Raw genomic sequence first — 21,221 nt, 5'->3', positions numbered from 1 at the left:
AGGAAATACATAATATAATTTGGAGGCGTCACAGAAAAATTCAGAAACGATTAATATCTTTCAAATGTGAAGTATTTTCTATAGTTGTTACGAAAAGCCAGAACTTTTCAGAACAGACATCATATTGTGGCAATTTTCAAACGTATCTTTGACGAACATTTCAAAGATAACAAGTTTCGTAATCGTTAATGTTTGTTTTTGCGTAGACAGTAGTGGCGCTGGCGCGGAAGTTTGACAGCAGATATAGGTAGTAGTCATACCATCGTGTACCGAAAAAATGTTTCGAAAGATTTACTGCAGAGAAATGGCTTAGAAATAATCGGCAATATTGCAACACTCAGGATAAAGCATAGGCCCAAAATTTGGTGCAGTGATTGCTGTTCTGAATTTTATGCAGGTGCGTTTATGTAAAAAAAAAAAAATTCCTGGTTATAGAGGAATGTTCGACACGGGTCATTGGCTTTGGCCAATGACACAGGAGACATGCGACAAACGCGGTAACCAGTATGACGTCTCTAACGTTATGTAATTTCTAATTGGCTGTTTTTAAAACGTGCAAAGATACAGATCAGTATGTCACGACAACCAAGCTTTTTTTTCAGTATCGCATTGGTTGTCTTCCCCAATTCCCAACCAAACTGTCACCGCCTAACTTAAACTATACAGCGGGCTAAACTGCAGATCAGTATGTTACCACAACCACATTTATTTTTTGCGTTAAAATTCATTGGCTTCACCAAACATCAAAACTGTAAAAAAATATGCACCAGCAATGCACGTTACGTCACGGGCCACAGCCGACGACTCGTATAGAACATTCCTTTTAGCCCAAAACTCCATATGTACAATTAGAGACTATCTTCTTCCCAGCAGCATTCATTTCATCAGCAACGTTTTTTTTTTAAAACTTAATTACGCCTTTTTTATCGACTATAAATGGCTTCAATAACGAGGGTGCGGATTTTAGTATTCGATGAAAAACTGTTGTACTTATAATTCTTAAGTTCCTCACGAGGCCGTGTCTAGTTTGTAGTGTTTTGGAAAATGATGCGAGTATTGAGATGATGTACAGTTTTCTGGGTAGCCGTTTTTATTTAGGTTTAAGAGCTCTGTGGGATAGTCAGTAGTGAAATTTATCTTCATACTCTGCATTAACCTGTCTTTCATACGGTCTATAAAGACTATCAACGCCATGTACGTTCCACTGTACCAACTTTGCACCTCAGTTTCAGAAACTATGATTAAACGCCAGTCTGTCAAACTATATAATCAGATAAACATAAGCAATCGTCAATTATTATTAAAGGAAAATAAGTAATCTTTCAATTGGCACCATTCCATGTTGAAATTCATGATAACAAGGGGCTTAACAAGAAGCCAAGAGAGGTAGTTAATTTCTACTAACAAAATATCTAACACTGCCAAATTACTCTGTATAGAAGTACAACACTTCTTTTAAGAAATATAATGTATTCAATATGTTAATAATCCAGACGAAGGTTATCTACATCATAAGTTTCTTTATTCTGTCAGTTGGGCCTACATGGTCAGAGATTGGTTCTAAAGATTTTGGTGACATTGTGAGTGAAGAATATGTATGTTCTGTGTTGGAAACAATAAACTGATGCACACAGACAACCCAGAGACATAGCCTGATAATCACAAGACCAAGAATGGGTTTTAGATGGAGATCATTGAAGGAAGAAACCAGAACATATTCATTAACAACTATTAAGTGCAAGTCTTCACAAGGGCTCCACTGGAAACGTCCAATTCCAACTGTTTGCTTTGAATCTTGACCTAATGGTTGTATTTGATGGCACCCTGTTGTGGTACATGTTGATATGTTGAGTTTAACGTCTGGTATTGGGTTCATTTGAGTCTTGGTTGTCACTGTGGTAAAGCTGGAAAGTTGGTTTATTTGAGTCTGGGTAGTAGGTGCAGTTGGAAGTGTTTGCTTTATTTTCAGTGAGTTGTTCTGGTTTTTTTTCTTTTCTTTTGTTTACGTGTGGGGCATGAGCCTAGGTGATTTTGTTGTGGGCTTTTGTTGGTAATTAATTTTTATTCTGTAGTAATTCTGATGTTTTGTCTGTTTTATATTTATGGTTTTTCTGTTTTGTTTTAATTGATCTAGTGAATATGGTTTTTTTTGGGTTTTCAAGTTGTTGGGATTTTAGTTTAGGTGGTGTTTTGTAAGTGTTGTAGGTATATGAAATTTGGGCAGTACAGAAGCATGTAATTCCACCCGTATCCTTTAACACACAATGTTATCAATATGGCCGTAATGGCTACTTCCAGCGTGTACAAAATGACAGTGACATCACTAAACACACACACACACACACACACACACACACACACACACACACACACACACACACACACACACGGCCGTAATGGCTACTTCCAGCGTGTACAAAATGACAGTGACATCACTAAACACACACACACACACACACACACACACACACACACACACACACACACACCAGCAAATGTGAACAAAAATAAAGATGATACAATAACGTCTCACTCCAAAAATAAAATGAAACCAACAGAACAACCACGGAAAGTTAAGGGTTTAGGGTGGGGCAAGCCAAATGTACAGCACCATCCCAAGACAAATAATATAAAAAGATTTAAATCGCACTACCAAACACCTGCAGAAACTGTGTCAGACATCACATCACCACCGATCTCAGAGCGTAGTGGTACATTTGTGAACTTCACTGTCATATCCGTATCTAATTAAAAAAAAAATTAGATTTCTTTCCACGCAAGAAACAACAAACTAATCAGACTTTTAAAAAACCCCATACATTTAAACAATTTTTAAAAAACCTTAATAACTCACTGGAAATACTTCCACAACCCACATTACCGCACCAACTACCTAACTCAGAACCAACTTAGCACAATGACAACCAAAATTCAAATGAACCTAGTAACACATGTTAAACTCAGCACGTCGACATCCACCACCAGAGGGCATGGTAAAATACAAGAAAACAACATCTACGAACACAACCAACTCAAAAACACTGTGCCATAGTGAGTAGTGATGTCACACATCATTACGTCACGGGACAAAGCATATATAGATGGAACTGGGCACTTCTGTTGACTCTAAGTTTGTGATCGCGCTTTTTTTTTGCCAGTTGATATCAAGAGCTTATGGAGATATATAGGACAAGGGAGATGTCCGATTCCAGTTATCGGAGACCCTGGTTTTTAGATATTGAGGGATTTGTTTGAGCAGTATAGTTCAAGGGGAATGTCTGATTCTGATTTTCAAATTGCAGATGATTTTTCTTCGTGTTGTGGACTTTGTTTGAGCTGTATAGGTCCAGTGAGATGTAAGATTCTTGTTCGTTTTGTGGCTGTAGCTTTACATTGTAATTGTGATTTTTCTTGTAATATTTGTTTTGGGCAGGGGCTGTGTTTTGTATTGTTATACATTTAGCTGGATCCTGCACCCTAAACCCCCTATTCCCCATTAGTTTCATTTTTTTTGTTGGAGTGAGACATTCTTGTGTCATTTTTATTTTTGTTCATGTTTGTTGGCATGTGTGTGTAGTGAACGACATCATTGCCATTTTGTGTACACTGGAAGTAGGTATTTCTGCCTCATGGGTCAAAGCTGACAGGTGGAATTGGACACTTCCTTATTGCCTGCCTATTGTAGGTTCTCTAGGGGAAGCCACTTTTGAAAGTAATTCTTGTACTAATCAGCGAAGCACAGCCAGTAGTTTGAACAGTAGCCTAATTGGTGCAATATGGGCCACTTAAGCAGAAATGCCCCTGTAGTAATATAGAACATGTCACTCTTTACTGTGTAAATCACGTATGATGGATTCTGTGAGTGTATTTGCTGAAAGTATGCATATTGACCAACAACAGAAAAAAAGTCACGCTGACTGTATGTAGCTATGCAAATGTGGTTGATACAACTTTGCGACAATTTTAATGTTGATTGTCTATGAAAAGCTATTGCTTGAGGACACCTATGACAATGATGTCCAGCTTCAAATATTTTCACTGCAGTGAAGTTTGTAACGACTTTAGAAAGTTTATTAGAGCACAAGTGCTTCCAGCAATGTATCTACATCCATACTCTGCAAATCACCGAAAAATGCATGTCCGAGGTTATGTCCACTGCACCAGTTATTAGAGTATCTTCCTGTTCCATTCACATATGGAGTGTGGGAAGAATAATTGTTTGAATGCCTTGTGCATGCTGTATTTAATATAATATTGTCATCACAACCCCTGTGTGAGCGATATGTTTGGGGTTACAGTATATTCATAGTCATAACTTAAAGCCATTTCTTGAAACTTTGTGAGATACTTTCCCAGGATAGTTTATGTTTGGGATAGTTTACAGCTGTCTTCAAGATTCTGCCAGGTCAGTTTCTACAGCATCAGTGTAACACTGTCCCATGGGTCAAACTATCTGTGCTACCCTTCTCTGTATACATTCAATATCCCCTGTTAGTCCTATTTGGTATGGGGCTCACACACTTAAGCAATGTTCTAGAATGGGTCACACAAGTGATTTGCAAGCAATGTCCTTTGTAGACAGATCACATTTCCCCAATATTCTATCAATAAACTGAAGTCTACCACTTCCTTTACCCAAAACTGAGCCTATGTGATCATTCCAATTCGTATTCCTACTAAGTGTTAGAGCTAGGTATTTGTATGAGCTGGCTGATTACCTGTGACTCATTGGTTCTATAGTCGTATTCTATGATTCATCCCCATGAACTATTGACCTTGCCATTGGAGGGAAGGCTTGCGTGCCTCAAGGATACAGATAGTCATACCATAGATGCAACTACAACAGAGGGGTATCTGTTGAGAGGCCAGACAAACATGCGATTCCTGAAGAGGGGCAGCAGCCTTTTCAGTAGCTGTAGGGGCAACAGTCTGGATGATTGATCTGTCCTTGTAACACTAACCAAAACGGCCTTGCTGTGCTGGTACTGCGAACGGCTGAAAGCAAGGGGAAACAGCCGTGATTTTTCCTGAGGGCATGCAGCTTTACTGTATGGTTAAATGATGATGGCGTACTCTTGGATAAAATATTCCGGAGGTAAAATAGCCCCCATTCAGATCTCCGGGCGGAGACTACTCAGGAGGACGCCGTTATCAGGAGAAAGAAAACTGGCATTCTACGACTCAGAGCATGGAATGTCAGATCCCTTACTCAGGAGGTAGGTTAGAAAATTTAAAAAGAGAACTGGATATTTTAAAGTTAGATATAGTGGGAATTAGTGAAGTTCGGTGGCAGGAGAAACAAGACTTCTGGACAGGTGAATACAGGATTATAAATACAAAATCAAGTAGGGGTAATGCTGGAGTAGGTTTTATAATGAACAAAAAAATAGGAGTGTGAGTAAGCTACTACAAACAGCATGGTGAACACATTATTATGGCCAAGATAGACACGAAGCCCATGCCTACCACAGTAGTACAAGTTTATATGCCAACTAGCTCTGCAGATGATGAAGAGATTGATTAAATGTGTGATGAAATAAAAGAAATTATTCAGATAGTGAAAGGAGATGAAAATTTAAGTCACGGGTGACTGGAATTCGATAGTAGGGAAAGGAAGAGAAGGAAACATATTGGGTGAATATGGAATGGGGGTAAGAAATTAAAGAGAAAGCTGTCTGGTAGAATTTTGCACAGAGCATAACTTCACCTAATCATAGCTAACACTAGATTCAAGAATCATGAGAGAAGGTTGAATACATGGAAGAGGCCTGGAGATACTGGAAGGTTTCAGATAGATTATATAATGGCAAGAGAGAGATTTAGGAACCAGGTTTTAAGAAAGGGCACGGCCGACTTCCTTCCCAATCCTTCCCTAATCCAATGAGACCGATGACCACGCTGTCTGGTCTCCTACCCCAAACCAACCAACCAGGTTTTAAATTGTAAGCCATTTCCAGGGGTCGATGTGGACTCTGACCACAATCTATTGGTTATGAACTGTAGATTACAACTGAAGAAACTGCAAAAAGATGGGAATTTAAGGAGATGGGACCTGGATAAACTGAAAGAACCAGAGGTTGTACAGTGTTTCAGGGAGAGCATAGGGGAACAATTGACAGGAATGGGGGAAGAAATACAGTAGAAGAAGAATGGGTAATTTTGAGGGATGAAATACTGAAGGCAGCAGAGGATTAAATAGGTAAAAAGAAATCCTTGGTTAACAGAAGAAATAGTGAATTTAGTTGATGAAAGGAGAAAATATAAAAATGCAATAAATGAAGCAGGCAAATAGGATTACAAACATCTCAAAAATGAGATCGACAGAAAGTGCAAAATGGCTAAGCAAGGATGGCCAGAGGAAAAGTGTAAGGATGTAGGGGCATATCTCACTAGGGGTAAGATAGATACTGCCTAGAGGAAAATTAAAGAGACCTTCAGTGAAAAGAGAACTACTCGTGTGAATATCAAGAGCTCAGATGGAAACCCAGTTCTAAACAAAGAAGGGAAAGTAGAAAGATGGAAGGGGTATATAGAAGGTCTATACAATAGCAATGTACTTGAGGATAATATCATGGCAATAGAAGAGGACATAGATGAAGATGAAATGGAAGAAATGATACTGTGTGAAGAGTTTGACAGAGCACTGAAAGGCCTAAGTCAAAACAAGGCCCCGGGAGTAGACAACATTCCATTAGAACTACTGACAGCCTTGGGAGAGCCAGCCCTGACTAAACTACCATCTGGTGACCAGGATGTATGAGACAGGCGAAATACCCTCAGACTTCTAGAAGATTGTAATAATTCCAATCCCAAAGAAAGCAGGGGTTGACAGAGGTGAAAATTACCGAACTATCAATTTAATAAGTCACGGCCGCAAAATACTAACACGAATTCTTTACAGACAAGTGGAAAAACTGGTAGAAGCTGACCTCCGGGAAGTTCAGATTCAATTCCTTAGAAATATTGGAGCACATGAAGCATTACTGACCCTACGACTTATGTTAGGAGATAAATTAAGAAAGGCGAATCAACGTTTCCAGCTTTTATAGACCTAGAGAAAGCTTTTGACAATGTTGACTGGAATACTCTCTTTCAAATTCTGAAGGGGGCAGGTGTCAAATACAGGGAGTGAAAGGCTATTTACAATTAGTACAGAAACCAGTGGCAGTTATAAGAGTTGAGGGGCATGAAAGGGAAGCAGTGGTTGGGAAGGGAGTGAGACAGGGTTGTAGCCTCTCCCCGATGTTATTCAATCTCTATATTGAGCAAGCAGTGAAGGAAACAAAAGAAAAATTTGGATTAGGTATTAAAATCCATGGAGAAGAAATAAAAACTTTGAGGTTCACCGATGACATTGTAATTCTGTCGGAGACAACAAAGGACTTGGAAGAGCAGTTGAACGGAATGGACAGTGTCTTGAAAGGAGAATATAAGATGAACATCACCAAAGCAAAATGAGGATAATGGAATGTAATCAAATTAAGTTGGGTGATGCTGAGGAAATTAGATTAGGAAATGAGACACTTAAAGTAGTAAAGGAGTTTTGCGATTTGGGGAGCAAAATAAGTGCTGATGGTCAAAGTAGAGAGGGTATAAAATGTAGACGGCAACGGCAAGGAAAGCGATTCTGAAGAAGAGAGATTTGTTAATATAGAGTGTCAGGAAGTCGTTGCTGAACGTATTTGTATGGAATGTAGTCTTGTATGGAAGTGAAACATGGATGATAAATAGTTTGGACAAGAAGAGAATAGAAGTTTTGGAAATGTGGTGCTACAGAAGAATGCTGAAGATTATGTGGGTAGATCACATAACTAGTGAGGAAGCATTGAATAGAATTGGGGAGAAGAGAAATTTGTGGCACAGCTTGACTAGAAGAAGAGATCAGTTGGTAGGACATGTTCTGAGGCATCAAGGGATCACCAATGTAGTATTGGAGGGCAGTGTGGAGGGTAAAAATCTTTGAGGGAGACCAAGAAATGAATGCACTAAGCAGATTCAGAAGGATGTAGGTTGCAGTAGGTACTGAGTGATGAAGAAGCTTGCACAGGATAGAGTAACATGTAGAGTTACATTAAACCAGTCTCTGGACTGAAGACCACAGCAACAATAACATAGTATGGTTTGTGAAGTGCACACTTTATGTTTCTGAACATTTAAATGAAGTTGCTAGTCTTCACACCACTTTGAAAGCTTATCAAGATTTGATTGAATATTTATCTAGCTTATTTCAGACATTACTTCATTATAGATAACTCTATCATCTACAGAAAGTCTGAGGTCACTATTAATGTTGTCCTCAAAGTCATTAAGTAAAACTTGATCACCGAGGATCCAAACACACTTTCCTGGGGTGCACCTGAAGTTACTTCTACATCTGAAGATGGTTCTCCATCCAAGATAACATGCTGCATCCTTCCTACCCAAAAGTCCTCAATCTAGTCACAAATCTGATTCGATACCCCATATGATTAATCTTTTTACAATAAACGTGGGTGTAGTAGGGAGTCAAGTGCTTTTGGGAAATCAAGAAATACTTCCTCTACCTGACCACCTGGATCCAAAGCTTTCAGTATGGCATGTGTGGAGTGTGGAGAACACACACACACACACACACACACACACACACACACACACACACACACACAACCATGCACCTCTCTGCCCCTACATACCTACATGGCACTGACTGGACTAGAGTGCCACTCTTTGTTTCTCAGCAGGTGGACTGGTTGTGGTGTGGGTAGTGTCATGTGGGGTAGGTAGGGGGCGAAGGACTGGGTGGGGGTGCCTGGCAGCTGAGAGGGAAGCCCCCTCAGGGGCTCGCTGTCATCAAACTACTGTTATTGGTGTGACAGGTGTACTGTCAGGTAGTACCTACACCCACTCATCAAAGAGAGCTCAGTTGTACAGTCATCCCAAAAAGAAGTCTCAGAATCATAGTAACAGTGCATTAGTGTGCCATAACACTTTCATTGTATTCAAGCGAACGGGGGGAACCTTTGAGAAGGTGTGTCCCCTTTTTATCGGAGGGTATTGCTGGGTCTCTAAAAAGTGTCAAACGACTTCGTAATGGAACACTTCTGGTTGAAACTGCTAATTCAAACAAAATATGTAAGCGTCTGGGATGTAAGGCCTTAGGTGACTACCAGCCAAAACTGAGTTGCTTAATACCCTTAACTTTAGTAAGGGGGTGGTTACCTGCTCCATTAAAATGGAGTTGGAACCTGCAGAGTTATGTGAAGAATGGAAAAACATGAGTGTCACAGAAGTGCAGAACTATATGAGGAGGGTCAATGGCAAATTGGAGAAATCGGCAACATTCATTCTAATGTTTAGTACTCTGGAATTACCTGAACATATCCTTGCAGGCTACATCCATCTCAAGGTTTGGCTGTTTGTTAATAACCAAATGCAGTGCTTAAAATGTCAAAGATTTGGCCATGCCACTATGGGATGTAATGGGAGGGCTACGTGTGGCAGTTGTGGAGGTTCAGCTCATGAATCAGGCAGTTATCGAACACTTCCTCCGAAATGTGTAAACTGCTCTGGGGGATCACCCAACGTGAAGCAGAAAGTCTAAGGTTTACAGTGAGGAAAGGAAAATTCAGAAGTTGCAAGTCAAGAGATGCATACCCTGTGGTGAAGCTGAAGAAGCTTTCAAAGCTATGCAAACTCCGGTTTTTGCTACTTCTTTTGCATCCGTCCTTAAGACACGAATCGCCAAGTGTGATCCCTCCACATAAACTCAGACCACAGACTCAAGTATGAGCACATGCACTTGCCAGTGTACCTATGTGGGAAACACTCCGCTTGAAACAGAAGTCATTCAGAAGCCATCAGGAATGGGCTACCACCTAAGCCACATACCACTGCCCACCATCAAAAGCCAAGTAAGCCATCCCCACACCTAAGCAATCACCTCCTCCAATAAGTAAAGAAAAATGTCCTTCGAAAAGTAGTTCCAAGTCCAAGAAAGTGGTAGTTAAACTTTCAGATTGATGAGTTCTCCCTCTCTGATGGGGACTATGTTCTTGAGGATATGGACTTCCAGTTGGAGAAACAAGAAACGCATCTTAAAGTCACCGGCACTCCTGCATTATGGGGTTACCACCCATACAGGAAGGACAATATTACTGGTTGCAGGGCTAAATGTGGAGTGGCTGTTTTCGTTGATGACAGATGCCACTCCTCTCTTGTCCCTCTTATCACAACCATACAAGCAATTGCCGTGAAAGCTCTAGTCCCCTTTAATATCACAGTGTGTTATTTGCATCTTCCACTTAATGATGCTTTGAATGCAGACGCACTGACAGAACTCTTCCAGGCACTCCCACACCCATTCCTCCTTGTGATCCCCACAGCACTCAATGTGGTGTGGGGATCGGCTACAACTTGCTCCAGTGCTCAGATGATCGAGTCACTCGTTCAGTCTGAGAATAACTGCCTTCTGAATGCGGGTCAGATGACAGATTTTTCCACAGCTACAGGGTCTTTTACAGCCATTGACCTTTGTTTTTGTTCCCCAGCTATTGCAGACTGAGTTCAGTGGGAAGTGGCTACAGATTTACATTCTGGTGACCACTTCCCAGTGTGGATCCATCTGCCAACTAGGATGGTGGCTGACAGGAGACCATGCAGATGGATGATGATAAAGGGCAAATTGGTTGCAGTACAGTCGACAGGCTATTTTTGAACTAAAGTATTGTGCACAGGAGGCGGTGGCCCATATCAGTTGTGAGATCCAACAGCCTGCCGCAGAGTCTGTACTGTGGTCTAGTAACCATCTCAGACAACAGCCTGTATCTTGCTGGAATGATGACTGTCGATTGGCAATCAGGGCCAGTCGAACAGCTCTGCTGAACTTCAAATACTATCTAACTGCAGAAAACCTTCATGCCTTTAGATCTGTGAGGGCACATGTGAGGTGAGTGATAAGGGAATGGTAAAGGGCTTCCTCGAGGGAATTCACGACTTCCAGTAGTTGGTTCACTTCCACCATGCAAGTTTGAGACTCGTTAAGACGGATTTCAGGCAAGGGCTGTATGTGTCCCCTTACAGCCTTGTCAAGTAATGAGGTCTTGGTGCACACACCAGAAGACATGACTCAGGTTTTAAATGAACACTTCTTTACTGTCACTACCTCATCCAGACAGGCTGCTGCTTTTCAGATGTTCCATAGGACTGCAGAGATAGGGAAACTCAATTTGTTCTTGCATAATGAGGAACTCTACTACCTTCTGTACTCGATGTGGGAACTGGAATCAGCTTTGTCTGCAGCCAGACACTGCTCCAGGATCTGATGAGATCCATTATGCCATGCTTCGTCATCTGTGTACTGAAGCGAAAGGACAGCTCCTCTCGAGTTTGTCGGATCTGGTTTGATGGACAGTACCCCACAAACTGGAAGGAACCAATATTAATTCAGTTCTGGAAACCAGGCAAGGACTGTAGTGCCCCTAACAGTTACCGGTGTTTAGCCCTTACCAGTTGTATGCATAAGACTCTTGAACGCTTGGTGAATGGCCGCCTCTGTGGCTGCTTGAATCTCGAGGTCACCTGAGCCGCTCCCAGTGCGGTTTCTGGCACTGTCGTTCCAACCTTGACAACTTAATTCTACTGGAGACAGCGATATAGGAGTCCTTCTCACACCAAAACCATTTGGTTTGTGTGTTTTTGACCTCGAAAAAGCATATGATACAACTTGGAGGTACAACATCCTTCGCCAACTTCATGAATGAATGGGCACTATGTGTGCGCCTGCCACTTCTTATCCAATCCTTTCTCGAGGGCCGGCATTTCTGATATTGCGTTGGCAGTACCTTGTCTGACTTCTATGTTCAAGAGAATGGGCTCCCCCAGGGCAGTGTCCTCAATGTCGCGTTGTTTGCCATCGCTATCAATGGCATTTCGTCTGCAGTCAGGAGCACTGTTAAATGCTCTTTGTTTGTGGATGACTTTGCAATTTTCTACTCTTCCTGTGATTTTATAATGACAACGGGGCAGCTACAGCTGATGATTAGGAGGCTGGGAATTTAGGTCAGGACAACCGGTTTTCGGTTCTCATGCGAGAAGGCTATATGTGTCAATTTTAAACGTGCTCGTCGAAGTTTTAACCAACCAGTGCTCACAATGGGGGACAATATTTTACGTTTTCAAGAAATTGTGCGCTTTTTGGATTTATTGTTTGACTTGAAATTAACTTGGCTCCCACACCTGAAAGACCTATGAACAAAGGGCTTCCAGTCACTGAATATTTTGAAATGCCTTGGCAAAGAAACATGGGGAGCTGACAGGTTCTTCCTCATGCAGTTTTGTAGGGCATTTGCTTGACCGTGTTTGATTATGGCAGCATGGTCTATGGATCAGCCCATACTTTGTACCTCAAGATGTTAGTTGGTGTCCACTTTGAGAGCATTCGGATATCGACTGGAGCCTTTTGAACCAACCCAATCTCGAGTCTGTGCGCAGACGCTGTTGAACCATCACTGGATTTGGCACTGTGTCCTTTCGGCTCCTCGACAGGCGCTGATAATCTGTGTCACATCAGTCATTGGCATTTAGTGCAGTGGTCCAACCCACCTTTGAATGGCTAATCAGTAATCGACCCCAAGCGACTAAGCCATTTGATATACATGCTACAGGCTGTGTCTAGGATCTGGATCTGTCGGGCATCAAAATACACAGACAGGGATGGAATGCATTGCTGCCTTGGTGTCTTTGGAGGCCCAAAGTGATTTTAAGCTTGACACAGAACAAGAAAATCTGTACTCCAGATTATGTTGTTACAACTTTGTTTTGTCCATTTTAAGTACATATCACAGTTTTATTGTTGCTTATATAGATGGATCCCAGCAAGAGAATGTCCTCGGTTGTTCTGCTGTTTTCCCTGATAGGATTTTTAAAGTGTGTCTTCCAGAACAATTTAGAAATTGTAGTAGTAGTAGTAGTTGTTGTTGCTCTTGTTCTTGTGGTCTTCAGTCCAGAGACTGGTTTGATGCAGCTCTCTGTGCACCCTATCCTGTGCAAGCTTCTTCATCTCCAAGTAACTACTGCACCCTACATCCTTCTGAATCTGCTTAGTGTATTCATCTCTTGGTCTCCCTCTAAGATTTTTACCCTCCACACTGCCCTCCGATACTACATTGGTGATCCCTTGATGCCTCAGAACATGTCCTACCAACCAATCCCTTTTTCTAGTCAAGTTGTGCCACGAATTCCTCTTGTCCCCAATTCTATTCTGTGCCTCCTCATTAGTTACATGATCCACCCGTCTAATCTGCAGCATTCTACTGTAGCACCACATTTCCAAAGCTTCTATTCTCTTCATGTCTAAACTCTTTATTGTCCATGTTTCACTTCCATACATGGCTACACTCCATACAAATACATTTAGAAAAGATTTCCTGACGCTTAAATGTATACTCAATGTTAACAAATTTCTCTTCTTCAGAAACGCTTTCCTTGCCATTGCCGTCTACATTTTATATCCTCTCTACTTTGACCATCAGCACTTACTTTGCTCCCCAAATAGTAAAACTCATCTACTACTTTAAGTGTCTCATTTCCTAATTGTATTCCCTCAGCATCACCTGATTTAAGTAGACTTCATTCCATTATCCTCGATTTGCTTTGTTGTTGATCATTTTATATCCTCCTTTCGAGACATTGTCCATTCCTTTCATCTGCTCTTCCAGGTCTTTTGCTGTCTCTGACAGAATTACGATGTTATCGGCGAACCTCAAAGTTTTTATTTCTTCTCCATGGATTTTAATTCCTACTCCAAATTTTTCTTTTGTTTCCTCTACTGCTTGCTCAGTATATAGATTGAATAACATCAGGATAGGCTACAACCCTGTCTCACTCCCTTCCTAACCACTGCTTTCCGTTCATGCCCCTGCCATCTGGTTTCCATACAAATTGGAAATAGCCTTTCGCTCCCTGTATTTGACACCTGCCACCTTCAGAATTTGAAAGAGAGTATTCCAGTCAACATTGTCAAAAGCTTTCTCCAAGTCTACAAATTTGTCTTCTAAGGTAAGTCATAAGGTCAGTATTGCCTCACGTGTTCCAACATTTCTACTGAATCCAAACTGACCTTCTCCAAGCTCGGCTTCTACCAGTTTTTCCATTTGTCTGTAAAGGATTCGTGTCAGTATTTTGCAGCTGTGACTTGTTAAGCTAATAATTTGGTAATTTTCACATCTATCAACACCTGCTTTCTTTGGGATTGGAATTGTTATATTCTTCTTGAAATCTGAGAGTATTTCGCCTGTCTCATACATGTTGCTCACCAGATTGGAGAGTTCTGCCAGGGCTGGCTCTCCCAAGGCTATCAGTAGTTCTAATGGATTGTTGTCTACTCCCGGGACCTTGTTTCGACCTAGGTCTTTCAGTGCTCTGTCAAATTCTTCACACAGTATCATATCTCCCACTTCACCTTCATCTACATCTTCTTCCATTTCCACAATATTGCCCTCAAGTACAGTGCCCTTGTGTAGACCCTCTATACAGGTTGTACATAAAGTCTGGGAACACTTTCAGTTATTTATTCCACAAGAACCAAACATTATGCAGATATCATACATATGTCATTTTGAAGAGAAACCCTGAAAGGTTTTTTTCATTTATACCGCCACAGCGTAGTTTGGTAATTTGCTGATAGTCAGTGCTAGTCGCAAACATTGCAAGTTCAGATGCAGAGTGAGCTTTCTAAAAAACAAGTGTGTTACAGCTGTTCAGTGGATGTTTAGAACCAAGTACAGTAAGAAGCCATCAACAAGGAAGGCCATTTACCACTGGAACAACAAATTCATTACAACAGATTGCTTCTGCCCAGCAAAGAGAAGCTGATGTCCTAGTGCGAGTGAAGTGAATGTGGAGCACGTACGAGAGACATTCATAAGGAGTCCAAAGAAATCGGTGCATCATGCATCCCGTGAACTCCAAATGGCTCCAATGACAGTGTGGAAAGTTCTGCGAGAGAAGCTGTCTGCAATCATTCAAATTGGAGCTAGTGCAGAAGCTCAATGACTCAAACAAAGACAAGCGTTTTGAGTTCTGTTCGCAGTTGCAACAGTTGAATGAGGATGGGGATGGTATTGATTATCGCTTAATTTTTAGCGACGAAGCCACTTTTCACACTAATGGGAAAGTGAACAGGCATAATTATTGAATCTGGGATACAAAGCATCCACACAAATGCATGGAATTTGAACACAATTCCCCAAAGGTAAATGTTTTTTTGCCTTGTCACATCAAAAACTATCCGGGCCATTCTTCTTCACCGAGACCACTGTCACTGGATGTTTCTACTTGGACATGTTGCAGCAATGTCTGATGCCTCAAATGCAATCGAACTCTCCATTCATCTTTCAGCAGGATGGAGTTCCACCCCATTTTCATCGTGAAGTTTGTGGGTACCTTAATACGGAACTGTTACATTGATGGATTGGCCGTGCTACAGAAGGGGACAGCTGTTTTATGAAATGGCCTCCCTGATCACCAGATCTCACTCAGACTAATTTTTTTTCCTTGGGGACACATTAAAGAGCTGGTGTATGTACCGCCTCTACCAAGTGATGTAGCAGAGCTCCGGGAGAGAATATGGTAAGTAACTGCCACAGTCGACGATGCAATGCTGGGACAGGTACAGCAATAATTTGATTACCGTATTGACGTCTGCCAGGTCACTCATGGTTTGTGTTCAAATGCTTGGAAAAAGAACTTTCAGAGTTTCTCTTCAAAATGCAATACAATGTTTAGTTCTTGTTCAATAAATAATTGAAAGTGCTCCCAGACATTATGTACAGCCTGTATACTCCTTCCACCTTTCTGCTTTCCCTTCTTTGCTTAGAACTGGGTTTCCATCTGAGCTCTTGATATTCATTCAAGTGGTTCTCTTTTCTCCAAAGGTCTCTTTAGTTTTCCTGTAGGCACTATCTATCTTGCCCCCTAGTGACATATGCCTCTACATCCTTACATTTTTCCTCTAGCCATCCCTGCTTAGCTATTTTGCACTTCCTGTTGATCTCATTTTGAGACGTTTGTATTCCTTTTTGCCTGTTTCATTTACTGCATTTTTGTATTTTCTCCTTTCACCAATTAGATTGAATATGTCTTCTGTTATCCATGGATTTCTACTAGCCCTCGTCTTTTTACCTACTTGATCCTCTGCTGCCTTCACTATTTCATCCCTCAAAGCTACCCATTCTTCTTCTACTGTATGTCTTTCCCCCGTTCCTGTCAATTGTTCCCTTATGCTCTCCCTGAAACTCTGTACAACCTCTGGTTTAGTCAGTTTATACAGGTCCCATCTCCTTAAATTCCCACCTTTTTGCAGTTTCTTCAGTTTTAATCTACAGTTCATAACCAATAGATTGTGGTCAGAGTCCACATCTACCCCTGGAAATGTCTTAAAATTTAAAACCTGGTTCCTAAATCTCTGCCTTACCATTGTATACCTGTTTGAAACCTTCCAGTATCTCCAGACCTCTTCCACATATACAACTTTCTTTCGTGATTCTTAAATCAAGTGTTAGCTATGATCAGGTTATGCTCTGAGCAAAATACTACCAAGCGGCTTCCTCTTTCATTCCTTACCCCCATTCCATATTCACCTACTACTTTTCCTTCTCTTCCTTTTCCTGCTATTGAATTCCAGTCCCCCATGACTAGTAAATTTTCATCTCCCTTTACTATCTGAATAATTTCTTTTATCTCATCATACATTTCATCACTCTCTTCATCTGGGAAGCTGGTTGGCATATAAACTTGTACTACTGTCGTAGGTGTGGGCCTTGGGTCTATCTTTGGCTACAGTAATGTGTTCACTATGCTGTTTGTAGTAGCTGACCCGCACTCCTATTTTTTTATTCATTATTAAACCTACTACTGCATTACCCCTATTTGAAGTTATATTTATAACCCTATATTCACCTGACCAGAAGTCTTGTTCCTCCTGCCTCTGAACTTCACTAATTCCCGCTATATCTAAATTCAGCCTATCCATTTCCCTTTTTAAATTTTCTAACCTACCTACCCAATTAAGGGATCTGACATTTCAAGCTCCGATCAGTAGAACGCCAGTTTTCTTTCTCCTGATAACAATGTCGTCCTGTTTAGTTCCCGCCCGGAGATCCGAATTGGGGATTATTTTATCTCCGGAATATTTTACCCAAGAGGACGCCATCATCATTTACCCATACAGTAAAGCGGAATGCCCTCGGGAAAAATTACGGCTGTCGTTTCCCCTTGCTTTCAGCCATTCCCAGTACCAGCACAGCAAGTCGGTTTGGTTAATGTTACAAGGTGTACAACTTTGCTTCTGCCATTTTTCCCTCCCAACATTTGAGGCTTTAATGACACAAATGGGTTACATATGTATCATTCAAAGTATTTTCCATCGCTGACCACTACTTTTTCCCATCTTTCAGGCATTGTAAGAATCCTGCGTCGAAGTAGTTGTTCATCTTTTGAAGCGATCGACAAATTGATCCAATTTGTGAGTTCTTCATGAGATCGGACGTATTGGTCAGCCATCAACCAGGCCATGCGCCATTGACCTAAACATCTGATAGTCAGAGGGAGCAATGTCTGGAGAATATGGCGGGTGGGGTAGGACTTCCCATTTTAATGTTTCCAAGTACGTTTTGACCTCTTTTGCAATGTGGGGTCGAACATTTTTGTGCTGCAAAATCACTTTATCATGCCTCTCGCTATATTGTGGACATTTGTCTTTTAATGCACTGCTCAAACGCATCAGTTGCGTTCGATAACGAGCATCTGTGGTTGTTTCACTTGGCTTTAACACTTCATAGTACATGACACCAAGCTGGTCCCTCCAAATGCAGAGCATGATCTTGGAGCCGTGAATATTCGGTTTGGCCGTCGACGTGGAAGCATGGCTGGGGTATTCCCGTGATTTTTTGCATTTAGGGTTATCGTAAAGAACTCATTTTTCGTCGCCAGTCACAATGAATTGCAGAAATCCCTTCTGTTTTTGACTCTGAAGCAACTTCACACAAACGCTATTCGTCTCTTGGTTTTAGCTCACACAGGACCCAAGTTTCTTCTCTCTGAATCATGCCCATATCCTGGACACATTTTGGAATGGCTTGCTGTGTCACTCCACTAATTGTGCAAATTCTTCTTGTGTTTGACGCAAGTCTTCTCTCAACAATGTCCCCAGTTCTGCATTTTTTAAAATATTCTCTCTTCCACCACTATGCTGGTCTACGACATTAAAATCTCCCTTCTTAAAGTGTTGAAACCACTCACGACACGTTCTTTCACTAATAGCGTCCTTACCATACATACTTGAGAGCATTCAATGAGACTCAGCTGCTGTTTTCTTCGTATTAAAACAAAACAGTAACATCTCCCGCAAATGACAAGAATTTGGCTTGTAAACTGACGTTTTCAATGAAGAACAACATTAAGATGCAGACACAAATCGACTAATGTTTGAATGAGGTTATGATGACCAAGGCCCAAGCTAACTGCCTGATGTCTGCTATCTGTTTCTTTCTATGGCTACCTACCGTTGTCGTCACGTATCAGCAAACGGCAGAAGCAAAGTTGTATACCTTGTACAAGGCCAGAACAGTCAATCATCCAGACTGTTGTCCCTGCAACTACTGAAAAGGCTGCTGCCCCTCTTCAGAAACCACGTGTTTGTCTGGCCTCTCCATTGTTGTTGCACCTATGATACAGCTATCTGTATCTCTGAGGCATGCAAGCCTCCTCACTAATGGCAAGGTCCGTGGTTAATGGGGGATTTAAAAATTATGATGTGGAATTATATGGCATTCTGATACCACTGGAGAGGATTCACAGACATGACCATACAAGATTTCTTGTCTGTCCCAACTTGCTTAGTGCACTGCAAGCACTTCATCAAGTGTATCCAGTAGACCAGCTGATTCAGCTCATCCATGACTACTTACAGGGGTTCCAACACCGTTGCAATGAGGTGATCTTTTGCTGGGTACCTTGACACATTTGGATACAGGGAAACGACATGGCTGACAAAGCCGCCAAGCAAGCATATTGGGATGGTGCTGTCCACCAATGTTCCATCCCGTTGCATGTCATCATCTCATTTTCTGACAAATATATCTGTGGGAGACTGAATGGTTTCAGGTGACAGAAAGCAAACTACGGTCACTCAAATCAACCCCAAAGGCATGGCGGACTTCATGTCAGTCTCACCGCTGGAATGAGGTTCTGCTCACTAGACTGCACATCGGACATAGCCCTTTAACACATGGCATCCTCCACTGGTGGGAGGAGCCACCACTCTGTGAAGTTTGTGGGTTGCCGCTTTCAGTTCAGCATATTTTGGCAACGTGTGTCCTATATATTGATGTTAGGGCAGCTCTCAGTCTCGATGGGGAACTGCCCACCATCCTTGTAGATAAAGATCCCAGTGTTATGAGAGTGGTGAAATTTTGTGAATTGTCAGGCCTCATCCCCAAACTGGTGGGGAAGGGAGGCAGACTTTTAATACATTATAACCTGCTTGACGTATAGGAACAGCCTTCGCCCCACCTATGAGATTGGTATGCTGACTTTTCATCAGGACACTGATAACCATGATGTTGAGCATTCCTCACCTCAAATAATAATAATAATAATAATAATAATAATAATCTGATGGCAGCAATTGGTTTGCCATCTAGGAACATGGGAGGGAGGGTTAGCAGGTATACGGGCTAGGCAGGTGATGCCAGAGAAGCTGGTAATGGAGGGAAAGATTCAGATGGCTTGGGTTGTGAAGCACCATGGAAATTCAGCATGTTGTGTTCAGCTGCATGGTGTGCCACCCGGTGGTCAACTTTTTTCTTGACAACAGTGTGGCTGTGGCCATTCATCCTGCTGCAAAGCTGGTTGGCAGTCATAACAGAATAACAAGTTGTCCAGTGTTTGCAGCAGTATTGCTATATGACATGGCTGCTTTCACAGGTGGCCTGCCTCTGATGGGGTAGGATAAGCATATGACAGAACTGGAGTAGCTGGTGCCAGTTGAATGGATTGTGTAGGTCTTGTAACCTGGAGTCTGCTACAAGGTTATGATCCCTGTGGCAAGTAGTTGGGAGTGGGAGTGGCATTGGGATTAACTAGCATGTTATGTAGGTTAGGTGCGCGATGGAACACCACTTTAGGAGTGCTGAGAAGGCTCTTGGGTATGACGTCCCTCATTTCATGGCAGGATGAGCGAGGAATAATCAAAACCCTGGTAAAGGAGATGGTTCAGTTATTCCTGTCCAGGGTGATATTGTGTGATGAGGCTCCTTTGTACCTGATTCCTGGGGAGAGGGGGGGGGGGGGGGGATCATTGGGGGAGGGGGGAGGAGAATACAAGACAGGATGTGTTTGTGGACTAGATTTAAGGGGTGTTGCCTGTCTGTCTGTGAAGGCCTTCAGCATACTGGGGAAGGTAGTTCTCATCACTGCAGATAAGATGTCCACGAGTGACAAGGTTGTATGCTAGGGATTGTTTGGTATGGAAAGGATGGCAGCTGTCGAAATGCGGGCACTGTTGATGGTTACTGGGTTTGATGTGCAAAGAGGTGTTGACGGAGCCATCAGAGAGGTGTAGGTCAATGTCCAGGAAGATGGTGCATTGCGTAGAGGAGAACCAGGTGAACCGGTTGGGAGAGAAGGCGTTCAGTTTGTGAAGGAATGTGGGTAGGGTGTCTTGTCTCTTAGTCCTGGTCATGAAGTTGTTATCGGTTAACCTGAACCATACTAGGGGTTGGGTGGTCTGGAAGGCTAGGAAGGTTTCCTCTAGATGGCTTGACACAGGAAGGTACCTTGTGGGTGCCTGTGGCTGTGCTGTAGATTTTTGTATACCTCCCCTTCAAGGGAAAAGTAGTGGTGGCTCATGACATAGTTGGTAAGTTGTGTAAGGAATGAGTTAGTGCATTTGGAGTCTGAGGGATGTTGGAAGAGTTACTGTTATAGCAGCAAGGCCATGGACATGAATGACATCGGTGTATAGGGAGGTGGCATTAGGAGTGACAAGGAAGGATCCAGGAGGCAAAGGGATGTGGATGGTGGAAACTCAGTGAAGGTGGCTAGGTTGTGGGCAGTTGGTTGGAGGTGTTGGTCAACAAGAGTGGAAATTCTTTCAGTGAGAGCACAACAGCCACTTGCAATGGGACACCCAGGTGGATTTTATGGAGTATGTCATAGAAGGTGAGTGTGTGGGATGTTGTCGG

At 42.1% G+C, this 21,221-nt stretch overlaps 1 protein-coding gene across 2 annotated transcripts in view; it reads left to right on the top strand.

Annotated features, from left to right (window-relative positions):
• The first annotated feature begins 179 nt into the window (after window positions 1-179).
• The window catches only part of LOC124787805, a 42,256-nt gene continuing 21,214 nt past the window's right edge, over window positions 180-21,221 (top strand). Inside the window, exon 1 of one of the 2 annotated variants that reach the window (XM_047254730.1) lies at window positions 180-397. The gene's annotated coding sequence lies outside the window, so the exon portion shown is untranslated. Of the gene's footprint in view, window positions 398-567; window positions 686-21,221 lie in introns of those variants that run through there. The other variant, XM_047254739.1, reaches the window with a different exon arrangement.

The sequence above is a fragment of the Schistocerca piceifrons genome, chromosome 1 (genome assembly GCF_021461385.2).
Source record: "Schistocerca piceifrons isolate TAMUIC-IGC-003096 chromosome 1, iqSchPice1.1, whole genome shotgun sequence".
Lineage (NCBI taxonomy): Eukaryota > Metazoa > Arthropoda > Insecta > Orthoptera > Acrididae > Schistocerca > Schistocerca piceifrons.
Note: the sequence above shows the minus strand (reverse complement) of the source record. Positions and strands in the feature narration are given on the sequence as shown.